Source organism: Conger conger, chromosome 1 (genome assembly GCF_963514075.1).
Source record: "Conger conger chromosome 1, fConCon1.1, whole genome shotgun sequence".
Lineage (NCBI taxonomy): Eukaryota > Metazoa > Chordata > Actinopteri > Anguilliformes > Congridae > Conger > Conger conger.
In genome coordinates this window covers 80,655,879-80,681,875 of record NC_083760.1, presented here as the reverse complement: position 1 = coordinate 80,681,875, position 25,997 = coordinate 80,655,879, and the positions used below count along the sequence as shown (strand labels likewise).

Here is a 25,997-nt window from a genome sequence, read left to right as displayed (position 1 = left end):
CCTTCATCTCTCCCTATTTTAATAGACTCTACCTCCAGCCCCGAAACACTCTTCCTCCCGTTCCTCCTTTCATCATTTCTGTCTTTTTATTTCCCCTCTTCTCTCCCTCACTCCATGTCCGCCTGTGTCTCTTTCCCGTTCTGTCTCTTCCTCTGTCTCTGTGAGCGAGGACATTTGTGTTAGCTTTCCCCCCCCCCTCACACGCTGAAAAAAAAAACTCCCAGAATAACAATTAACTTCAGACACAAGTGAAATGAATTAATCATTCCCTTTCTTGTTCTTTGCGGACTGTAGGACAGGGTAATCAATGAATCCGCTCTCGATGAGAAACATACAGGACAGAACCAGGGTGACGACGAGACCATTATCACACACCGTTACTAAAGAGGGCATCACCAGTTTTTTTGTAGTTTTTTTTCTTTTTTTTTGGGGGGGGGGCAGTTTTAAGCATTCAGAGTGAAAGGCTGTTAAGATCTAGCGTTGAACGTCTCTCAACCCAAAACGCACACAGGGCAAAGTTACTTTCCCGGAAACAAGAAGTCCCCCCCCCGCTTGTCCCACACCATTTTACACCGGACTCCTTCCTCACCTCTTTAAACACCTGGGTGCAGAACAGCGCAGTGCCACGCTGAAAACGCCGCACACGCGCCTAGCGCCCTCGTCTGACTCAGCGCTACCGTTCGTCACGGTCTGTTACGCCACCAGCAGCTACCCGAGTACAAAGGAAACGCAGAGAGCAGGAAACAGGAAGCCGAGGACGTTCAAACGCACCTTCCCTGTTTCTACCTCTCTGTGTGAGTCACAGAACTGGGCGGCTGCCCAGGTTTGCTCCGCGGGAAGCGCGGCCGGGGAACGGAGAGCGGTCGGCAGCGCCGCCGCGTTTTCAAGTGCAGCTCGTGGAGGCGGCCCGCCCGGCGTGCGCTCCGCGCGTCCGTCTACACGGAACGCCCCCCCCCCCCGGAGTCCGCTCCCAAACGCCCCCCCCCCCCCCCCGTGAAACTTTCTGCTTGTTTAGATTCTAATGAGGCGTGCATCATAAACGCGGACAGCACTGCGTGAGTACGGATCTGCAGACAGAGCGCCCTTTAAGGAGCCGGAGTGAATAAAGTGTGCAAGTGTGCTTGTGGGCGTTTGAGTCCGTGACACACTGTGAATGCACCACTCAAATATCTAAACTAGCTGACTGCCTCGCTCTCTCTCCCTCCATCCTTCTGTCTGGGCACACTAGTCAGTGCACTACAGTGTCGCTCCTTGTCTACCTTAATCTGGGACTTGAATTTGTATTTGTCTCGGTACTGTAGTTCCCGAAGTTGTAGTTGTCTTGGTATGGTAGTTACAGACTTGGCATATCTACCTTGTGTACTGGACATACTGTATGTTCATGGCCTTAAAGCCAGTCATATATGAATTGTACCTTACCTGACGTGCTTGGTTGTTTCTGGTATGACCGTGGTATGTTCCTTGGATAAAAGTGTCTGCTAAAGAAAATGTAATGTAAACTAAAACAATCACATCATTATGTAATTTGTATTTGTGTATATCATGAGGCAAGCTCTTTTCATAAATCCATCTGAATGGATGCGTCTCTCTCTCTCTCTCTCTCTCTCTCCCCCTCCCTCTCCACCTGGCCTACAGACACTTATGCGCAATCTATACGCACAGCGAGAGTCCGACGGCCATGTTCCTGTACGGATGTGTCTGCCCAACCCTCCCTTGCTCCCCATTCCCTGTCTCCCACCCTCACTCTCCACTTTCCTGTCTCCCACCCTCACTCTCCCTTTCCTGTCTCCCACACTCACTCTCCCCTTTCCTATCTCCCACACTCACTCTCCCTTTCCCTCTCCCACCCTCACTCTCCACTTTCCTATCTCCCACACTCACTCTCCCTTTCCCTCTCCCACACTCACTCTCCCCTTTCCCTCTCCCACACTCACTCTCCCCTTTCCTATCTCCCACACTCACTCTCCCTTTCCCTCTCCCACACTCACTCTCCCCTTTCCCTCTCCCACACTCACTCTCCCCTTTCCTATCTCCCACACTCACTCTCCCTTTCCCTCTCCCACACTCACTCTCCCCTTTCCCTCTCCCACACTCACTCTCCCCTTTCCTATCTCCCACACTCACTTTCCATTTTCCTGTCTCCCACACTCACTCTCCCTTTCCTATCTCCCACCCTCACTCTCCCTTTCCCTCTCCCACACCCACTCTCCACTTTCCTATCTCCCACCCTCACTCTCCCTTTCCCTCTCCCACACTCACTCTCCACTTTCCTATCTCCCACCCTCACTCTCCCTCCCACACTCACTCTCCACTTTCCTATCTCCCACCCTCACTCTCCCTTTCCCTCTCCCACACCCACTCTCCACTTTCCTATCTCCCACCCTCACTCTCCCTTTCCCTCTCCCACACCCACTCTCCACTTTCCTATCTCCCACCCTCACTCTTCCCTTTCCTCTCCCACCTCTCACTCTCTCACTTTCCTCTCCCACACTCACTCTCCCTTTCCTCTCCACCCTCACTCTCCCTTTCCTCTCCCACCCTCACTCTCCACTTTCCTCTCTCCCTCTCCTCACTCTCCCTTTCCCTCTCCCACACCCACTCTCCACTTTCCTATCTCCCACCCTCACTCTTCCCTTTCCTCTCCCACCCTCACTCTCCACTTTCCTCTCCCACCCTCACTCTCCCTTTCCCTCTCCCACACTCACTCTCCATTTTCCTGTCTCCCACACTCACTCTCCCTTTCCCTCTCCCACACTCACTCTCCACTTTCCTATCTCCCACCCTCACTCTCCCTTTCCCTCTCCCACACCCACTCTCCACTTTCCTATCTCCCACCCTCACTCTCCCTTTCCCTCTCCCACACCCACTCTCCACTTTCCTATCTCCCACCCTCACTCTTCCCTTTCCTCTCCCACCCTCACTCACCCACTTTCCTCTCCCACACTCACTCTCCCTTTCCTCTCCCACCCTCACTCTCCCCTTTCCTCTCCCACACTCACTCTCCCTTTCCTCTCTCCCTCCACTCACTCTCCCCTTCCCTGTCTTCCACCCTCACTTCTGCCTCTCCGTGTCTTTCGCTCCCACGCAGTAATTTTCTGTTTGATTTCGGAGGTAATGCATTTTTTTACAAATCAAAGAGGAAGCTGGGCCGTCCCACACCCCCTCCCCCCCCCCTTCCCAATCTCCCTCTTTGCCCCCCCCCGCCCCCCATCCCCCCCCAGGCCAGAGAGGAGATAAAGGAGGCCCCATCATTTCCTTGTTAGTTTTGATCTTGGGCAGCGTGGGGCTTTCAAGTTTCCCCCATCACCCCCAGAAACATTATAACTAGCAGCCCAGGGAATACAGCACCTCACACACTCATATACAGGCATACACACTCACTTACTCACACACAAATACACACACGCTCATAGACTGGGAGACACGCAGACTGATATGGCATGCATATACAGGCATACACACTCACTCACACACAAATACACACAGACATGCACACACACACTCACATGAACACATACAAACACAAACACATACACTAATGCACACACAGATAAACACACACAGGCACAAACAAACACATAAACAAGTACACATATGCAAACCAATACATATACACAAACAAACATGCAGATGGACAAATACGTACACACACACCACACACTCACACAAACAGAAACGCATATACTAATGCACACACCAATGCACACCCACACAAACAGAAAAACATACATAAATGCACACATGCAAACCTACACACACATAAATGCACACTCATGCGCAAAAACACACACAAATGCACACAAACATAAACACATACACAAACAAGCATGCACACACACACTCATACAAGTCGGAACACATACACATCCACAAACACATGTACACATGCACAAACACAAGTTCAATTACACACACACAGTCCCACAAATGCACGCACACACACATACGAAGCACATACACAAACACAAGCAATCATAATTATATACAACATTTTTTTTCCATATCACCACATTGTGACCACAAAAATGTGAAACACAATTGTGTTTGTTTTGGAAACACCGAATGCACACACCTGTCCACAGAGAAATAATGACAGAGTGATCATAAACACACCCTTACAAAACATGTCCCGGAGACTTTTCGCCAAGTTTAAATCTAACCGCAATCTGAAACCTTGTCACCGATATGAACAATGGATCTAAGTGATATTTAATTTGCCGTGGGCTACAAATTACAAAAATGCGGTTGAGACGTGTCACTCAACACCAGCGCCAAAGCAAACAGATTAAATATGAGCCACAGATATGCTAGGAAACTCAGATTATTATTTTTTTCCACACATGCATACACCTATGATCACAGAAGCATGTAGTGTATTTATTGCACATACCACACTATATTTCTTATCAGCACACATGCGCGCGCACACAACGTCCATTTCCTAACACATTTCGCCGTTAGAAAAGTTTATTGTGCAACTCTCGGCGTAGAAACGGAAGAGAGGCAGAGGGCACAGGAAACGTGGCGCGGACCGCGGGGACCAGACGAAAGAGTCTGGTGTCCGGAGATGTGCGTGCAGAGGAAGAATCCGCGTGAAAGAACAGAAATGTGCGGAAGGCAGTAACGACACGGGAGTGAGTGGAGGAGGAACACAACGCTGTTCGTGCACTTATCAAAGGTGTCCGAAGACAGCGCGAAAACAAAAACATGGGGACAGTCAAGTCTCTCTCTCTCTCTCTCTCTCTCTCTCTCTGTCGCTCTCTCTCTCTCTCTCTCTCTGTCGCTCTCTCTCTCTCTCTCATAGATGAAACAGACTTGCCCCATCTGTCTTTTCATTCTTTTTGGTTGGCACTGAAAAAAGAACTGAGTGAATCTCCTCTCCCTCTCTCTCTCTCTCTCTCTCTCTCTCTCCACTCTGCTTTGCACTGACACATTGCACAGCCTGGGGGTCGAAGAACAGAGGACTATGGTGTGAGTTTGTTAGGAGAGAGGGAGAGGGAGAGGGAGAGGAGGGGTAAAATGGAGGATGGCACAGAGATGTATGGGGAGAAGAAGGCAACGAGGTGTTATGGAGAAAAAAGCACCGGGAAGAACGGCGAAGGTGAAAGAGAGCAGTACTGTTGGGTTCAAACTGATAACACATCTCACCAAGAGCAACTGTCAAATGGGGGATGGGGCAGGGGAGGAGATTAATGGAATAGACTATACGTGAGCTATGTAAAGGGGCATATTTTAGTGTCTATAACTAAGCAAATTGCTATATTAAGGATTTAATTAAGAATTATTTTTTTTTAAGAATCACATGCATTAGACTGGATGGCTCAGCGTCATTGAACCCTGCTTTATAACTTTCTGAAAGCCTAATTCATCTAAGAAAGAGATACGGGAATACAGAGCTCTCGTATAACTCACAAACCCAGACGAGCATATTTGTTAGTACGCCTATTTATAATTATTAGAATTGCTATTTTAATCATATTCTCTAAATATTACTTGTTCAGCTACTGTCACTGTGAATCATTATTTTAGTTATATCCAATGTCCTTATCCAGAATAATTATCAGACTATCGTGGCAGGATTCATCATGATCATTTGACAGAAATGACAGGGAGACATACAACTGCATACACGCAACTGGAAATACAACTACAGAATAAATCAGCAAAATAACTTTATGAAATGAGATGCATTCATTAACAGACTCTGATACAATGTGACACTATCCAGTGACAAAAGACAGGGTTCATTTTGTTTAAATATTATGGTAAATATAAAAGTTAAAGTATTATAATAAAAATTGCAGCCTAATAGGGGAATAATGTTCCATAAATACACATGTTTTGCTCAGCAATTAAATATTTACTTCCTTTTAATTGCATTAAATAGAATTATAAATGTATTAGGAAAAACAGAATTATCTGTCAAAACAAATATAACTGCACACTATGTGGTATCTCTCGTCCCATATACTTTAATTGGTGATTAATATGGACAGTATCATTCGCTATATTTTTGCCAAAAAAATAATTTACTAGAGGGCACATCTTTGTGATGCAATGCGTGAGGAATACAGTGAACTTGCACTATATTGCACCAGATGTGCCAAACAGCAGGCTATAGCTTCAAGCTCCACTAACAGAAATTAAGCTAAAGTCATGCAAAATATTATTCTGTCTAATGCCTACAATATCAGTCAAGTCTATAGACTGCGTGTGTTTGTTTTTGTTTTTTTATCTTTACCTGTATTTTACATTTTAGCTTCTTGTTTTCCGGTTTTAAAAAGTTTGAATAAAGTTTGGAGGCAATAATATAAATGGGCTACAGAAATGTGATGCGCAAAAGTTCTGAAAATGAAATTAAAGCGACAACGAAAATAACGACGAGAAAGAACTTAACAGAATAATGCAAAAGTACTACTTAATAAAGTGAGCGAGGGATGATGGGAGCAGGCGTGTAAGCTATGTGATTTGGTATCACTATCGTATAGAAGAGCGGCCTTACGATATAAGGAAAATAAGGAAAAAAAGAGGAAGAAAAAGTATCAATCGATAGGGTTAAATTATTCATCGTCATTAATTATCGATCGCTCTCCGCTGCCGGCTCGTCCGCCTCGCGCCAGAGTTGAAAGGAGGGAAAGCGCGCTTTATTAAAACCGGCTCGAGCCTCATTGTTTCATGTCCCGCGGCAAAGAAAAAGCTCGAGCTTGCTTCTCCCCGCGCCGGAGAAAAAATACACACACACACACGCACACACACTGCCCCCCTTTGCGCTCTCACTCTCCCTCCCTCTCTCTCTCTCTCTCTCTCTCTCTCTCTCTCTCTCTCTCTCTCTCTCTCTCTCTCTCTCTTCACTCGCTCCTTCTCCCGACGCGCGGGGGAGCTTTAGGGAGCCTCGTACGGTGTTCACGGGGCGGCTGTGTCTCGCGTGGATCGATGCGGGATCAATGGCTCGCGCTGACTAATAGCCAGAGAGCGCCTTTGATCTCGCGGCTGAGAGATCAAAACCTGCGCGAAAGGGAAGAGGGAGAGAGAGAGAGAGAGGGAAGAGAAAGAGGAAAAGAAACTGCGCCGGCGAGCGGACCTTCAACTTCACACTCGCTGATGCACATATGCATTGACGCACGCGCGCGCACACACGCGCATAAACAATCCGGGATGCTGGGCTCGCGATGATATGTTAGTGCATATTTTAAGCATCCAGGAGAGACTTCTTCGCCTGCACGTCAGTTTAAAATAAAAATATTGTCGCTACAAGTAAAAGTAACACCTCTACATGGCCGTTGTACCTGCAGTCCTAAAAACAAGCAAAAGGTAAAAGGTAAAAGTTATGGTTTGCCGACCAACCCCTGTCAGCTTGTCCTGCTGGTATGCCCTGGATCAATCTAAACTTTTTCAGACTTCCATGTAAATTTGTGTCACGGCAAAAATGAGACTTAAATGACACTACTTATGCTGGACTAAGATATGAAAATCACATTTAGATATGCTATATTTTTCTCATATATTTTCTGGGGCAAAAACATTTGCAAATTGTTCAAGTATGTGTGAGCAGCCAAAACATTTGAGGAATGCACGATATGAGCAGTTGATTCTGTGCTCTCTTCTGTATCCTTTTACTAAAACATGAGATCATCCACTAGTTCTGGTGACTGCACGAGTGAGGAAGAGAGAGCCATCTGTTCTGCCTTTAGAACAGCTGAGCATCCTTTGGGGTCTACTGCACACTTACCCCACAGCCAAACACACACACACACAGACACACACACACTCTCTCTCTCTCACACACACACACACACACACACACACACTCACTCACTCACACACAAACACACACACACACACACACTCACACACACACACACACATGCTCTCTCTCTCACACACACGTACACACACACACTCACTCACACACAAACACACACACACACACACTCACACACACACACACACACGCACTCACACACACACACACACACACACACACACGCTCTCTCTCCCACACACACGTACACACACACACACAACCATATACATACAGATACAGTGTCTCTCTCCAACACACACATGCTCTCTCTCACACTCACACACACACACACACACACACACACACACACACACAGACATGGACAAACTGGACACATGCACACATACACACAAACAGAAAGGGAAAGTGAAAGGATATAGTATATAGGGGATTAGAGTGTGTGACAAGATGGACCTGAGACAGTGGCTGGCAGAAGTGCATGGAGGTGGTAAAGTAGGATGAATTAGCAGAACTACAGCAATAAAGAGTCAGGCTAGAATTCAATCAGCACTTATCCTTAACTTTGGCTCGCAATTACATGGCAGTGCTTGATTTCTCTACACAAACACAGTTTGGTTAGTTAGGTCTGGCGATTGATGAACTCTCTAAACTTCACAAATAAAAACCAAACCACTTTTTTTTGCTGTAAGTCGTGGTTAAGGGTAGAAATTGACTGAATTGAGGCAGGATGAGGGCGGGAGGAAAAAGTTGGGATCATTTCTCGGGAGATATCGAGCCCATTCATCTGGCATTGTCTCATACAGGAAACAGTAGACTGCAGCACTAACCTGTACTTTCACTTCTCTTTCGGTTGACTTATCTCTTTCTGCTTATTCCATCCCTTCCCTATTCACATTCTCCATCCTCAAAATGAGCGATAGACCCTTCCTTTCACAACCCTTCCTGCTCTCTGCCCCCCCCCCCCCCCTTCTGGTCAGTGAGTTACTCTCTCTATCGCTCTCACTTCCCAAATTAACCACTCAAGAAGTCACCACTGACTCAATCAATAGCTCATACATAAACTCTGCTATAATCACTCCCTCTCCTTGTCTGTCTCACCCCCGTCCCTGTCTTTACCCCATTTGCTTTTCCCTTTCTTTATGTTTCCTCTCTTATCCTCTCGTTTACTCTTTCTTTTAGTCTTCCTCATCTCTGTCCCCCGCCCTTCATCTCCCCACCCTATCCAGCCTTCCCACCATTACACTTCTCTGTCCCTCTCACTGTCGAGCACGCAAGCACACGCACGATTGCACATACACACACACACATACATACACGCAGACAAGCACATGCACGATTGCACATAGACACACACACATACATACACACAGACAAGCACACACACGATTGCACATACACACACACATACATACACACAGACAAGCACACGCACGATTGCACATATACACACACATGCACACACATACACACACACACAAGCACATGCATGAAGGCACGTACACACAAACACACACACACATATTCACACAGACAAGCACACGCACGATTGCACATACACTTGCACACGCACACACACAAATACACACACGATTGCACATACAAATACACATGCACACAAACACACACATGTATGCACATACACTCACACACACACAAACATACACACAAACACGCATGAATTCACACACACACATACTCAAACACACACACAAATGCATATACACACATGCATGCATACACATAAACACACAGCCAAATGCACATACACACGCACACATACATACACACAGACACACACAGAAACAGATGCAAGTATGCACAGACACACGCACAAACACACACACAAAATATGACATGTGATGGAAATGCAAAAAAAAAGCTAAACATTAGGGAGTTTATTCAGATAAAAAAGATTTTTAGGAGAGACGGCAGTGCTCAAAAGCTCTGGTAAAAACTGTGTCATTGTCTAAACGTGAAACATGTTGTACAATAGTCCATTCAGACTTCATTATCTAAAGCCTGTAATTCACAGCTGGCTTACTCCTACATTAATACAGCCACTTATTGAGTAGGTTTGTGTGTCAGTCAGTAGGGAGGGTCAGAAAATGTTGGTCAGTCAAGGAAACCAGCACATTTGCTTTACATAAAAGTGTGGAACAGAAATTGTTGCTTTTTGAGATTTTTTGAAATTATAGACTACCCTTTCCAAAGGAATCTGAGACAGACAAAAAAAACACAGCATTTCAGAATTACACACTCCCTCTCACTCCCTCTCTCCCTGAAACCCACCACCCCCCCCACCCCCCTTCGCTCTCTCTCTCCCGGACTCTTTGATTCAGTAGTACAGTTTGATCTGCGAGAGAGCGAGTTTTGTAAACACATTTTTCACAATCATATAGCCATCGGCAAGGGGGAGAGAGAGCGGAGCGTATAAATGAGGGAGGGAGGGAGGGAAAGAGGGAGGGAAAGAGGGAGGCAGGGAGGGAGAGAGAGAGCAGTACAAAGCAAGGGAGAGGAGTGGAAACTTTAATGAGAGGCAGGGATGGAGAGACAGTCCGTCAATACAGACAGACAGACAGACATGGAAAGACCAACACAAACAAACAGGCATACTCCAAAAGATCAACATAGCTAGACCAGATAAATTATATGCACAACACACCAGCAATTCTGCCAAACACAGAGTGCTATATCAGACCCATAGTCCCAACTACAGATCTCTGCACTATAGGCAAAAATATTCTCATTTGAGAAACCTATCAGTGAGCAGGTCATACATTTCAGTCCATTTGCACGTCATTTGACCTTTGCTTACACTGCTTAAAGACATTAAGAAATTGACATCTGTGCCAGGAATAAGAAATAGAGGGACAAAACTATCACGGGACCAAACGAGTCAACAAAAACACGAACAGACACGGGGACACAATTGTTACGATTGCAGAAATAAAGAGAAGCACGGGCCGAAAACAGATAGTACTACTAGCAGAGCTAATAAACATGCACGCTCCTGTTCCTTTCTCGCTTTCTTTTACCATTTATTTCACAGCGGCATCTGGGGCGCCTAATCCGTTTAGCTTCGATTGTTAAACCAGTAATAGCGCTAACCCGTCACCTCCGCCAGCCCTCCTCCATGGGATTAGCCGAGCGGAAGAGACTGCAGATCGGTTCCTGTCGTCAGGAGAATCGAGGTGAAAACCTTGCTAGACAATGTCTGAGAGAGTGGGAGCAGTGAATTTTTCACCCTTTTTCAATAATTATTACTAGGCTATTATTATTATTATAACTAGTATTATAATAAAAAAATAATAATAATAATAATAATTGTTATTATTATTGTTATTATTATTATTATTATTATTATTATTATTATATAATATCAATAATAATCATTATTATTATTATTATTATTATTATTATTATTATTACATTATGATGATGATGATGATTATTATTATTATTATTATTATTATTATTATTATTATTTTATTATTTCTTTCACATATTTTGTTTCAGTTTTCTTTCTTCCCATGTACTTTTTAATAAATTAATAAATATCGTAACGAGAACAAAAACATAAGTATCTACAATGAGATTTACTAAATTAGAACCCCTGCCCCCCTCTCCCTTCTCCAGACCTTTCACCTTCTACCTTGGGTGCATTTTTCAACCCTTTTCTCTCCATCTACTCAAAGATATTTCAAAGTGCATAAAAGACATGACACATTTTTCATCTCCAGTAGTTACTGTGCGTGGGCTTTGTCTAAATTGTGCAGTTTGTAGTAGACTACTGGAGCTATTTTTCCATTAAATCTCCAAGGAAAAGTAACTTTCTGTCTCTCACTCTCTCTCTCTCTCTCTCTCTCTCTCTCTCTCTCTCTCACACACACACACACACGACATAATAGATGTACTCATATATACCTTCTGTAGGCATTATCACTTCTCGCAGTATGAACGGGTGGTGCAGCATAAACGAGTTGGCAAACTGTCGTAATTTATTCAAGTATTTAACCTTAAAACTGAGCCATATTCCCCTGTCTATTAGTCATACACATAGCCTAATGTTTGTTTGAGTAGTCTATTTCTCTCACATACCCGGATACCCGCACAGATAAAGTGTGCGGTTTGTTTACATACATAGATTCCGAACGATAATCCCAGCGAGTCCCTCGCGCCGCTCGTTAGGCGGGAAAGAAACGATATTCTTTTCATTTCTCCTTTGGTTTCTTTTTCCTTCCTTTTAAAAAGAGTATAGCTTGAAGCAGTGTATAGTTAGTTGTCGACGGCACGGCGGAGGAGGTGTGTGTGTGTGTGTGTGTGTGTGTGCGCGCACGCGTGTGTATGTGTGTGTGTGTGTTTTCTTCTTGCCTTTCTCTCCCTATCCAGGGAATTGTTCTCAACGTCCACAAACACATCGCAAATACCCGCCGGCCTCTCACCATCGATTTCTAATTAGATGGCAGGATAATCATTGGAGAGAAAGATGAGAAAATTGAAGGAGGGAGAGAGAGGGAGAGAGAGGGAGAAGGGTAAAACTAAATTTATAAATGATGTAGTGATTATTTGGATGAATAGGAACGTTGAAATGCATAAACATACGCAAAGAGCAACCTGAAATAAAACGGTGAGCGAAATAACATAAAAGCGAATGGGTTTAGGAAATGTGGCAAAGGCGGTGAGGTGAGGAAAAATATAAAAACAAAAGAATGCATTTACTTTCTAAATACAAATTCGAGAGAGAAAGAGATAAATCACGTTTGGCGAGCAAACCTGAGCGTAAACTAGGGCCGAAGAACGCACGCGCAGGTGCGCAGAGGCGACCGCGCAAGTTTGTCAATACTGGGATACAATACAGTGACGATAACTGTAGAGTAATTAAACTGTAAGTGGTTTGGGTCGTATCCGATCTCCCAACTGTTGCGGCTGTCCTAACTTGGTGCTGTTTACCTTGATTGCCGAGGAGTTTCGTTTGGATATAATCGATAAAATAGCATGTGAGTAAAACATGTGAAATAATATACCTAAAAAATGTATTATCATGCATTCAATTGGAAAATAAACAAATAAATGCATTTAAAATATCTCATTTTCAGGGCTAAACACTAAGTTGAATTGTCCAGTTTTTAAAGATACAATCCCATAGGCTAATGATCCAAAAGAACGGTATTTCTTCGGCTAAGGCTATGTTCTCATCTACAGCAACGGCTAAGTTTGCAGGTCTACAATTTAATTTGCTCATAGTAGTTTGTATTGACTTTGAATGAGGAGTCATCAAAATTCTAGCAATTGTTTTTTAAGAGAAAATTGTATAGGCTGGCTGCAGTGACTACAACTCCTTATACGTCCAAAGCTGACACAAAGTTGCCTGTTCCTATATAGCTACACACAGGGGATGTCTGCTATATCCACACACTGTGGACTGTAAGATAGTTTCAAAGTATAGTAATTACACTGAAATGTACGGTGGCACTGTGCCTTAATATGAAGCTCATTATGATAAGGCAGGCTAGTCATATTAATATGTAATACATGAAATATGTCATAGTGTGATGTATACTTTTTTGTTCAAACAATTAGATCCCAAGGAGTAGACTGCCACAGAATAGAGTTGTTACGGCACACATACAGGAAACTTTCAAAGTGTTGAGCATCTGAAGTAAATTAGCCATAACTTGTCCCACTCCCGTACTCTCTCAGTCTCACCCTCCCCAACTCTCTCTCTCCTCCACCCCTCTCTCCCTCTTTCTTTCTCTGACAGTGTGTGACAAGGGTTAGTCAGAGGGTTCAGTTAGCTAATTTAGTTTAATTAAGGTTTCATCATCCTGAAAGCAGGACCATCTTCCTTGCTCTCTCTTTCATGCTACTCTGTCTCTCATTCTTTTTCCTATTCATCCATCATCTGCCTCCCTCCCCCTTTCCCTCTGCATCCCCCTGTCCCTACTCCTCCCTGCACGCCCCATCCCTCTCTCTCTCTCTCAACATTTACATTAGGGCCTTTTCCATTCCCTTGTCCCTCATCCAGTCAGGTATTCTCAAGCGTTACAAAGGCATTTGGCGAATAATTTGGGTTTATTTGCATACAACATTGCCCACGTGTCCCCGCCTCCCTCCCTTCCTGTCATAATGATGGTGATGAAGAGAGGGATTATACAGAGGGCTAATCTCTGACCGCCCTGCCCCTAACTCAACACACACTATCAATCTCCCCACCTCCCGGCCTCCCTCTCCAACTCTACGCACTGTTAGTTTGGCTGTTTCACAGTGTACTCTTCTCTCTCTTTACCTCTCTTTACCCCTCTCTCTCTCTCTCTTTCGGTCTCTCTGTCTATCTCTCTGGTGTGCGCGCATACACACACGCACACACACACAGGCATGCATACACACACACACACACACACACAGACACTAAATAAAAGTGTACTCTCTTTCTAGCTGGACACCAGTCACTGGCTTCCATTAATGAATTCTCAAAAAAATAAAAAAATAAAACAAATTTTCAGCATTAACCTGTTAGGCATTTGCTGATATGTAAGGTACAACTTTTTCAAACTTCTGTGGGCCAAATCTGTGGTGCAGCTTTGCAAAACATTGTCTGCCATCATCCTCCAGACATGACGGGCCACTGGATTTCCAACACGTTATGCACCAATGGAAATCAATTTAAATACTTTCGTAAATTACGGGAACACATCATATGAAATGATGCAATTTACATAAGAATTTATTCTAAAGCAGATCCAAGAGAGAATAGACAATACTGTGAATAAACAAGCACTAGTTTGGCAATGTCTCAGGTTGAAAAATCTTTGATTTTGCAAATTTTTTAAATACGACAAAGTATGATCTGTATTAAAACGCATTTATGTGTGTGCGCGATATGTTAATATCGGACTAATGAATGTGCTATAGTGTGTGATGCGATTGATTGGTAGGCAAATCTTATTTCTTGTTTAATGGTTGACTTCAAATACTTATTTTTCCGCTCATTTGAAATCGGCAGGTGTGTCTCATTAATGAGCAATTTAGAATCTTTCAATAGAGGAAACGACAAGTTTAACTCCTTATAGATCGAGACAGGTTCAACCTCTTTTTCTCTATCCTTCTCGCCTCGCTGAGACCCGAGCATTGTGTCCCAGCTGTCTGCATGAATTTCTCACCTAGTTCAAGTTCCCCAATGTCTACTCGTGTCTTTTCATTTACTTAATTCGATCAAATAAAAGTATTATTATAAAACGGAAGGCATGAGACTCTCACCAACGGCATTTTTGCTGAATGAACATAGAACACGTTAAGAATTAACTTACTTAAGGTAACTTAAGGTAAAACGTAATTTTGTTAAAAGCAACGTACGCTGAATGATATTTGATGAAATATATTTGATTTTTTTGTATTTTTGTAAGTCTTTGCAATGATAACATCAGCAGCAGCTACAGCAACAACAACAACAACAACAATTATAATAATTATAATAATTATAATAATTATAATAATTATAATAATAATAATTCAGACAGCTGTGGATTTTGAAATCGGATAAATTGTGAATGATCGAATTCAGTGTAATATATTAGATATAAATCCAATATTTTTAAAGATAGTTCTCCGTTTAAAAGTATAAATCTGTGTTCTGCATGAGCAGACAATCTGTAGTTTTCAGTCGCTCTCGGGTTCTCTCACTTTGTGCTCCTGTTGCGAGTGCGACTATTTGCTTTTCTGTTGTGAGTGCCAGATATTGTCACCTGTGCCTTGTTCCCCAAAATATATTCGGTTAAATTATTCGCGAGAACTTCAATCCGATCTGGTTGGACAACAGACATTGTAAAAACACAAATAGTGATTGGCTATACATTGTACTTGTTTCGATTAAATTATATTAATTATGAAATATTTCCAGTACCTCTACTTGCAGTTTCACAATAACCCTACTCGCATTATTATTATTATTATTATTATTATTATTATTATTATTATTATTATTATTATTACTATTATTATTATTTTAAATCTGTTATTATCATTCGAGTCAGGTGTTATTGACTACTTCTACAGCTTCGAAGCCTTTATCAATCCAAAATGTCCAGCGAGAAGGCAACACGGAAGTGCTTAGAAGTAAAAATAGCTTCCTAACAATAGACTACTCGGTGATTTATGGGACGAATTGCGCATTATTAATACGGTATGAAAACGGCTAAATATAGTTTATTTAACGAAAAAGTGTATACATTCAACATAGGCGTGTTTATTTATTTATTTATTCGTTTATTTTTGTTTCGGTAAAGGTGATGAAATAGCGAAAGGTATTAAGTCATTCGCAATATGGCAATATTTTTGTCACGGATAATCCCTGGAACAACCTGACTATAGGTCCAGAGATTTTCTTATATAGAGGGGTTTCTGATAGGTCCCCGTTTGAAATAAGTGCAAATGGCCAGCAAGATGTACGTGTTGAGTAAAGAGATAGAAGTGAATGGAAACTAAGTCTAATTTCCCGCAAAATATTACAGGTAGCCTATTTTCAGAAATTAATTTACCAACGTTTCTGGATTATAACAATGTAGCATAATACAATGGTAAGAACAGGCCATTCAGCCCAACAATTCTCCCCTTTCTCCTACCACCTAGTGTGTACCAAGTGATCAGTTTACCTACAAAACAGATAGCAGCTATCTAGCACCATATCAAGCTTAGAAAACCTAGAGTCTCATGTAATTCGGTTATAAGAATTAGACAAGCGGCTAACTGATTTATAAGAATCATTACAATTTTTCCAATAATGATCAATTCTTCGTCTCAATCACCGTTACTCTTGAGGCTGATGCTTGAGGTTCGATTTGTGCGCAAATGAATGAAAGAGTCGACGTACGCTCCAAATATTTTAGTTATTGTCAGGGCAGGGCGATTTTCGGATGCGATGTCCTTATGTTCGCTTTTAGCCAGTTGGCTGAAAACACACGTCGGATAGTTTTTGTGGGGAATTGTAAAATGTTTTCACGACATTTGCTTGACAAGTGGACGGAAACACATCTAACATCTACTCATAAGTCATACGTTTACAACGCAACAGCACGTTTGCAACGCTAAAAACGTCCATTGATTATAAGGTAGTAGACACGCAGGGTAAGGAATACAAACACTAATGGTTAACAACTGCTACTCTATGCAGTCGACTAAAAAAAAAGAAAAGTGGAACTATAAGGGGAATAGGCCTACGGAGAGAGGAAAAAGAGGATTGATGGGTGGTATGGAGATGCCTTTTAAGATACCCGGATTCAAGTCTGATGCGTGTTGTATTTTGATAGTTTAAAGTGATTTAAAACACTTACAGTGGTAACTGGATTTAAAATCTTGTGGGGGTAAAAACGCATAAAATCCATTGATCCCATGAGGTATTATCGGAGGTGAGCGCTCACATACAAATTGCCATTGGTGAAGGGAGGGGAGAAAAGAAATAAGCCGTCACTAAAACCATGTCTTCACAGACTCACGTATAAAAAAAGAATAAATATCCATCAAGGGAGTCCATGGCTATAAGGGAAACCCAATGTGACGCCAACTGTTCTGAAACGTGAGTCTGATTCAGTCTAACTGCAAAATGGCTGGTCCTGAACTTCGCATAGCAGATGCAAGTGGCGCTGCATATTGCGTGTGGAATATCTTGACTTTGGTGGGTTGTCTTTGGTTGCTAAGCTATAATTACTGCTTAAGTCCTGAAAAAAGAAAGTACAAAATTACGTTTATTTAAAGAGAATGATTACTTGTGCACGAGGTCGCATTGAAGAGCGTGCTTCGGCTTTCTGACAGACATTTCCTGAGATACTTTGGCTCAATGAAATCCAACAATACTCAAGCAATGTAGCAATGTCCAAATCAATTTCACGTTTCTTATGTCACAAGTATATGGGTACTGGAATCATAAAACATTCTAGATGTAGCCATTGCTCATACATCATGTCTCTCTTGAAAATACCTTTTGCTGAAAATTCAGCTGCTTTCTGTTAATCCTTTTTGATCATGGCCTGTTATAAGTTGTACAGTTGTAGAAGACACAGAGTGGGAGTAGGAAGGAAGTAGTAATTAAACAAAAAATCATGAAATATGAATAAATATTATAGATACATTAAAGGGACTTAGAGGAAAGTGACTGGGGCATTACGTTTGCAGGCTCGTGGTTTGGGGTCATTAGAACCAACAGTGTCACTGTATTTGCAGTGTGAAAGGAAGGCTTCCCCCTGTGCTTGTGTTGTGACTTTACAGGACACTGTTCTCTACACAAACCTCTCAGGCTGCTTTGTCTGCAGTCAAACCCACGGCCCGATTTTCTGCCCTGTCTCTCTGCCTTCCACATCCCCATCCATCTCCCTCTCCCCATCTCCCCCCTCTCTCTCTTTCTCTATCCTTCCGCCTCTCTCCTCTCCCTCTCTCTGTCCCTTTTCCTCTCCTCTCCCTCTCTGTCCCTTTCCCTTTCCTCTTTTTTCCCTCATCTCTCCCTCCCTCTCTCTGTCCCTCTCCCTCTCTCTCTGTACCTCTCCTCCCTCTCTCTGACCCTCTCCCCGCTCCCTTGCTCTTCCCCTCTCCCTTACCCCCTCCCCTCTGCATGTCAAATTGAACCCCCTTCCCGCAGTGTGATACACCTGCTGTGCCAGTGTATAATACCGTGTGTACAGTGTGCGATGACGGATTACTGAATTACACCAATAATGACAACTGACACTTCTGTTACCGTTCCCTGTGCTGCTGATGGGGGGTGGGGGTAGCGGGGGTGGGAGAGGGGTGTAGGGGGGGGGGGTGTGTTCGGAAGTATAGAATGGAAGGGAGAGAGGGAATATTCATAGAGAAAGTATGTGTGTCTGAATGCATGCATGTACGCATGTCTGTATGTATGTACGTATACCTGTCCGTAAGTATTTGGACGGTGGTACGATTTCTGTTCTTTTGGCTGTTTACTCCAGCACATTGCATTTGAAACAATAAATATGAGGTTAAAGTGAAAACTGTCACCTTTAATTTGAGGCTATTTACATCCATATTAAACGATCCATGTAGTAATTACATCAATTTTCAAGTCTGTCCATTTCTGGGGATCAAAAGTAATTGGACAGTTGGCTTCTTAGCGGTTTCTGATTAGACAGGTATATTCAATCGCTTCCTTAGTGGAGGTAAAATAAAACTTTAAGTATCTAGTCCTGATTCTAGGCTTTTGATTGCCTTTGGATGCTGCTATTGCGTTTCTCAACATGAGGACCATACTTGTGCCAATGGCAGTCAATTAAAAAAAAAAAAATTTCTAATAATTACCTTGCTGTGGGATGAAGCACTGTCCAATGAGTTTGGAGGCATTTATTGGAGTTTGCAGAAACATTATTTATGAAGGAAAGTGATCCAGCACCTGTGGCAGCCATACATGCCCAAACTATAACACCCCCACCACCATGTTTCAGAGATGAGGGGGGTGCTTTGGGTCTTGTGTACTTCTTTTTAACCTCCACACTTTGCTCTTGCCATGACTCTGATACATGACAATCTTGGTCACTTCTGTCCACAACACCCTTTTCCAGAACTCTGCAAGCATTTTGAGGTATTTCTTAGCAAACTGTAACCCGGCCATCCTGTTTTGCAGAGAACTAGTGGTTTGAATCCTGCACTGGAGCCTCTATAGTTCTGCTTGTGAAGTCGTCTGTGGAAAGTTGTCACTGACACATTCACACCTGCCTAAAGTGTGTTTCTGATCTGTCATTGTGTTAGGGGGTTTTTTCTTCATTATGGTGAGAACTCTTCGGTCATCAACTGTAGAAGTCTTCCGTGGTATACCGAGCCCTTTGCAATTACTGAGCTTACCAATTCTCTCTTTCTTAACGATGTTTCAAACTGTTTATTTTCGTAAGTTTACTCGGGTTTATTTTGCTTCATTATGGCTTCCTTGACTGTCACTGGCACAACACTCATATCAACAAATGCCAATAACAGACTCCAAAGGCAATCACAAGCCTAGAATCAGGTCTAGATACTGAAAGCTTTCTTATACCTGCACCACGGAAGTGACTGAATACACCTGACTAATTAGAAACAGCTGAGAAGCCAACTATTATGTATAAAAGGCAATGCAATTCCTAAACAGATCACCCGATATGGATGTGAATTCCCTCAAATTAAAGGTGACAGTCTGAACTTTGTTTCACTTCAAGTCTAATGTGCTAGCGTCAAAAGAACAGAAAATTGTACCACAGTCCAAATACTTCTGGACTGCACTGTACATGCTATAGATACATGCTATATATGTATAGTATAGTATACTACATATAGTATAGAGAGTGAAGAAGGAAATAAATAAATAATATATAATGGGGTTGTTTTATAGGTGTTGTATATGTCATTATCCACAGGTATCCTTTCTGCTTTCCGTTACAGGGTGATTTGAAGGGATTGTTCTAAAATCACTCGATGTTCCAAGATAGTTTTTTTGGGGGTTTCTTCTATTCTCAGCCACCACAGTTAATTGTGTGCGACTCACTCAAAAAAGTGTTAAAATAGAGTCATATCTGTGGCCAAGGCTTGCACAAGAATTTAATTTGCAATAAAACAGCATTTTATCCTAAACTCTAATTTCTTTTCAGGGACCAGATTTGAGAAAGAATTGGTTTAATTTTTCTTTACTGGCATTCACAAAAATATGCATGTCACAGCTATTAACTTAAAACACAATTCAATTGCCTACTCAAATTTGTGGTTAATGCAGTTTACAGGCAGTCCGGTGACAGCCAAGGCCAGTGGTCCAATATCACTGCCCTAAAACTGAAAGTTTACATAACTTTGCATCATGTTGCAATCAGTGGATTACCAGATCTCCCCAAAATCCACACATTGTTACCAAAGGGCTTTTTTTTCACACAATTTGCCCCCCCCCCAAAAAAAAAAAGGATCTTGATAACTAAAGGCCTTATAACCCCACACGGTCGGGTGTTTGTACAAAAATACAAATGCAACTTACAGATGGATATGAGTGAAATAATTACACAGAACAGGCCAGGGCATTGGAGTCGGGTGCACCTCTACAAAGAGAGAGAGAGAGAGAGCGAGAAATAGAAGAGAGAAAAGAGAGAGGGGATGGCAGAGGAAGACAGAAAGAAATATTGACAAAGCCTAGATACACATATAAGTCATCCGCTGTGCGGGCTCCATCCTGCTGCTTTATTGCAGCGCTCTGTACCAGCGGAACAAGATGACAGCTGAGTTCCTTCAGCGGAAAATATGGTCCCGCTTCCCCTCTGCCCATCGCTCCTGCTCGCCCTATCCCTCCTCTTATCATTCTGTCTCTTCTCTCCATCCCTATTTTTCTGTCTTTTCCTTTTTATCGATGTCCCCTGTTCCCTCGTCATGTTTCTATGTTTTTCCATTAATCTTTACGTCCCTCTCTTTCTCTAAATCCTTTTCCCGAGTCCCTCCTCTCCTCTCTCTCCGCCTCACGCCTCGCGATTCTCTTCCCTCTCTCTTTTTCGACCATCGTTCCGCTCCCCCCCTCAAACAGGCCGCCCTTCATCCCCCTTTCCTTCATCATCCTCCTCTTCCTATCCCTCCTTTTTTTTCTGCGCTAGCCTCGCTCTCTCTCTCTCTCCACCCGGCCCCCTCCCCCCCCTCCCCCTCTCCCCATCCATAAAGTCCCTCATATAGTTTCATAATAAACCCTCGCTCTCTCCATTTTCTCCGCACCGCTCGCCCTCATCGCCTTCCGCTCCCGCTGCTCCCGCAGTTTCACGTTTTTTTGGCCCGCGCCGTTTGAATATCTTTATTTCTCTTCCGCTAACGCACTGTCCTCCCCTGCTCCCTCTCTCTCCCTCTCTCTCTCCCTCTCTCTCTCTCTCTCCCTCTCTCTCCCTCTCTCTCTCTCCCTCCCTCTCCCTCTCTCTCCCTCTCTCTCTCTCTCTCCCTCTCTCTCCCTCTCTCTCTCTCTCTCCCTCCCTCTCCCTCTCTCTCCCTCTCTCTCTTCCCTCTCTCTCCCTCTCTCTCTCTCTCTCTCTCCCTCTCTCCTCTCTCTCTCCCTCTCTCTCTCTCTCCCTCTCTCTCCCTCTCCCTCTCTCTCCCCCTCTCCCTCTCTCTCTCCCTCTCTCTCCCTCTCTCTCTCTCCCTCCCTCTCCCTCTCTCTCCCCCTCTCCCTCTCTCTCCCTCTCTCTCTCTCTCTCCCTCTCTCTCCCCCTCTCTCTCTCTCTCCCTCTCTCTCCCTCCCTCTCCCTCTCTCTCCCTCTCTCTCTCCCTCTCTCTCCCTCTCTCTCTCTCTCTCTCTCCCTCTCTCCTCTCTCTCTCCCTCTCTCTCTCTCTCCCTCTCTCTCCCTATCTCTCTCTCTCCCTCTCCCTCTCTCCCCCTCTCCCTCTCTCTCCCCCGCGCGCCCCCCTCGTCCGTAGCCCGTGCTCAGAGCCCCGAGTGTCGAATCAATTAAGAGGGAGCGTCGTCGCCCGCGCTCTTTCACGGAGGTAAATATTAAACTGCACGGAGCGGCGGGAGGAAGAGAGAGAGAGAGAGAGAGGGAGTGAGAGAGAGCCCTCCGTCCCTAATCCAGCGCATCGATCAGGCGGGGATGAGGGTAATATATTATTTTGACAAGATACGATCCTCCGACGCGCACTGCTATCCCCGGGCATCGATTTCTCTTTCTTCCTTTTTTCTTTTCTTTTCCCCCCCTCAGCGAGAGGCAGACGGAGAGAGGGAGAGAGAGAGAGAGTGTGTGTGTGTGTGTGTGTGTGCGTGTACGCTTGTGTGTGTGCGGGTGTCTGTGTGTGTGTGCGTGTGTGTACATGTGTGTGTGTGTACGCGTGCGTGTGTGTGTGTGTGTTTGTGTGTGTGTGTACACGTGCGAGCGTGTGCGTGTGTGTGTGTGTGTGTACATGTGTGTGTGTACGCGTGCGTGTGCATCTGTGTGTCTGTCCGTGTTTGTGCGTGTGTTTTGTGTGTGTGTGTACACGTGCGAGCGTGTGCGTGTGTGTGTGTGTGTTTGCGTGTGTGTTTTGTGCTCTGTGAGTTACCAGTGTGGTGTAGGCAGGTGACTTGTGTGAGAAACGTCCTATGTAACAGAAAGGTGAATGGTACTCACAGGCGTTTGACAATAACCCGTTCCTGAATGAAACACTTACACTTGCTTTCAGCCTGATATCAGTTTTCTCCTGTACCCAGTGAACACATTCACCATGAAGGACCCAAAACTGTGTCGAGGACAGTGGAGACTTTCAGCCAAAGACACAGTGTGTGACTTGCTGTGTAAAAAAATGGGGTTCACAGTGCCGTCCTTCAGAAGTGGGGCGCAGAAAGTCAAAGCTCACACAGAACATGGTGCCTCTTTTTACCACAGTATAATAGGCCTCAGGTTTATGCCAAGTAAGATTTTCCATGGTGAACTATAGTCAATTGGGTAGAGCTGACCTATTGTAAAGTTAAGTGCCTAAACCCCTAACCTCCCCACCTCTCCTTTACCCCCCACCCCTTCCCCCTCCCCCCTGCCATATCACTTTGTAAACTGTGTCTAAATGCTAAATTCCTGGATCAATTTTTTTTCATTCAACCTCCTCCTGTTCCCTCTCTCTTTTCTCGGCACCCTGCCTCTGTCTCCCCTCCCAGAAGTGGTTTGAAGTTCAGTGTCTTCTTTTGATTTGGGGCCTGAGTGTCCCTTGTACTGAGAGAGAGAGAGAGAGAGAGAGAGAGACAGAGAGACAGAGAGACAGAGACAGAGAGAGAGATGTATGTGGAAGGAGAGAGGACAAAGAAGGAAATACGACTTTGTCCACAGTGAAATGTTTGACTGGAGACAAAGACGATGTCAAAGGGAGAAAGGGCTGTGTGTGTATGTTTGTGTGCCTGTGCGTGTGCCTCTGTGTGCATGTGTGTGTCTGTGTGTGTGTCTTTCTGTGTGTGTGCATGCATGTGAGTGTGTAATGTTTGTGCATGGGGTGCCTTAATCTGTTTTATAACATGGATTTGCATGTGTCCACTGATGGTCCACTGGTGAACTCTGAAAATCTGAAACAAAAAATTATATATGTAATTTGGCGTTAAAAACAAAATAACGATTTAGAGACTGGAACATTTCATATTGAACTTTTGAGTATTTAAGAATTTTGAGATGATGTGAGAATCTTTTTGAAAAGTTCTGTCATTAAAAAAAAAAAAAGAAAAAAAAAGGAAAATTTTTGCTTTTAGCATAAATAGTTCATCTCTATTTCTGCCATGTGTGTGTCTGTGTGTTGAACAGTTTGGTCTGTGCTCATATGCATACCTGTGATATGTCGTTTAAGGGCAATGTCTGTTGTTTTCCGTGTTTTATGAATATTTCTCAGTGAGGGAGTTGTTCATTTCCATGGCTTGAAGGTCATTCCTAAGTTTTATTTCACCACAGAGAGGTTGTGAGTGTGGCCGGGGTGCCATGCTGCCCCTCTGGGGCTCCACACACAGTGTGCGGTGCGCTGTGTGTGCACATGAGTGGGCATCGAGCCGCACCGTGCATGTAGTGGAGGTTTGAGTGTCTCTGCGCTCTCTCTCTCTCCGTCTGTCTCTCTCTCTCCCTCTCTCTTCCTCTCTCTTGCTCTCCCTCCCTCTCTCTCTCTCCCTCTGTCTCTTCCTCTCTCTCTCTCATTCTCTCGCTCCCTCTCTCTCTTCCTTTCTCTCACGCTCTCTCTCATTCTCTCTCCCTCTCTCTCTCCCCCTCTCTCTCCCTCTCTCTCCCTCTATCTCTCTCCCTCTCTCTCTTTCTTTCTCTCCCTCTCCCTCTCTCTCTCATTCTCTCTCTCTCTTGTTTTTTTTCTAATCTTGCCATTTTCTGCCACTTTGGGTCCAGAAAGGGAGGCCATAATGCAATCTCTCCCCCTCTCCCCCTCTGCCCCGCTCCTGCTGCGTGGGAGAGTGGCTTGGCCCATGTGTGAGGGGCAGGGAGAGGGGAAAGAGACAGGGTCAAGGTGAGCTCTAATACACTATTGATCCAGCCCAATTGAAAACCTGATGGAAATTTTACCCCCCCCGCCACCCCAACACACACCACCACCCCCCCCCCTCCTTTCACTATGTATGTCTCTTTCCTCCCCGTGTGCCCTTCTTCCTTTCCCCTGTATCTCTCTTATTCTGTCCGTTTTTCTGCGCCCTCACACCCTTCTCCACGTTCTCCCCGTCCTCCTTTCCTCTCTCCGTTTCCCCCTCTCTTTTATTCCCTCGCTTGACGCGCTTATCGAGAGGAGGCGAGCGTCCCCTCCTCTTTGTGTTTTTCTCACTCCCTCTCTTTCTAACGTTCGTTTCATTCCTCCTCTGGGCTCCCCTGTTACCCCTCCCTCTTGCTCTCTCTCTCTCTCTCTCTCTCTCTCTCTCTCTGTATTTTGTGCAGATGAGCGTGATGAAGTATGGTGAAATATCACCAGTGTAAGTGGACGTGTTTCAGGGACTTCCCTGTATAACAGCGCAGCACGCTGAATGATGCAACCAGCACTATGAAGAAAGAGATTAAAATTAAAATGACAGCATTGCTGAAAATATTATTTTCGCCAGGACCCAAGCAACACCTTCCCATTCTAATCAAATTATAATAATAAAAATATTTCATTATTATATGGTAATGGCACTCCCCATGCCCTCCACAGACGGACTCAGGTCAGATTCGGGTGGGTTAGGACCATGGGTAGGACCCCCTCAAGCTACCAGTGAAATAAAGACACTCAACTCATAATCAATGAATTAAACATTAACTGAATTAATAGAAATGAATAATCCACCAGAAACACCCAAAACTCTTTGAATTATTCTTCAGTAATTCAAGGTGCTTATGGCTCAGACTCAGTTAATTAAAATGAACTTTATCCAGAACATTGCATTCAAATTTGAGCATTTTTAATACTGGCCATTTTTAATACCGGCCACAAGTGAAAACACACGTCCGGTCGTCATGAAAGGTAACAAAGAAATAAAAAAGTAGCCGATTAAATTAATTCCATAGTATTCATCGTAGGTACAAGTAATGAATGTTGAAAATAAATAAAAAATGATAATTTCATGAAATAATAGCATGGTTGAACAATCCCAATTAAATGAGGTTTTCTTTTTCATTATCAAAGTTTAAATGAGTCTAACAGGCATAAAATGCACCCTATCGAAATAAAACACACTGTACGCTGGATTTTACGGCGGATGTTTTGCTCCTCGGCGGTAAATCCCGAAATCGCGCTACGGTCGCGTTTAAGACGCGTCTTCGCGGAAAACGGGTCCGCG

General features: G+C 43.9%; 1 protein-coding gene across 1 annotated transcript in view; it reads right to left on the bottom strand.

The window, feature by feature from the left end:
- The window catches only part of erfl1 (Ets2 repressor factor like 1), a 52,286-nt gene that overhangs the window by 10,450 nt on the left and 15,839 nt on the right, over nucleotides 1-25,997 (bottom strand). The window lies entirely within an intron of this gene.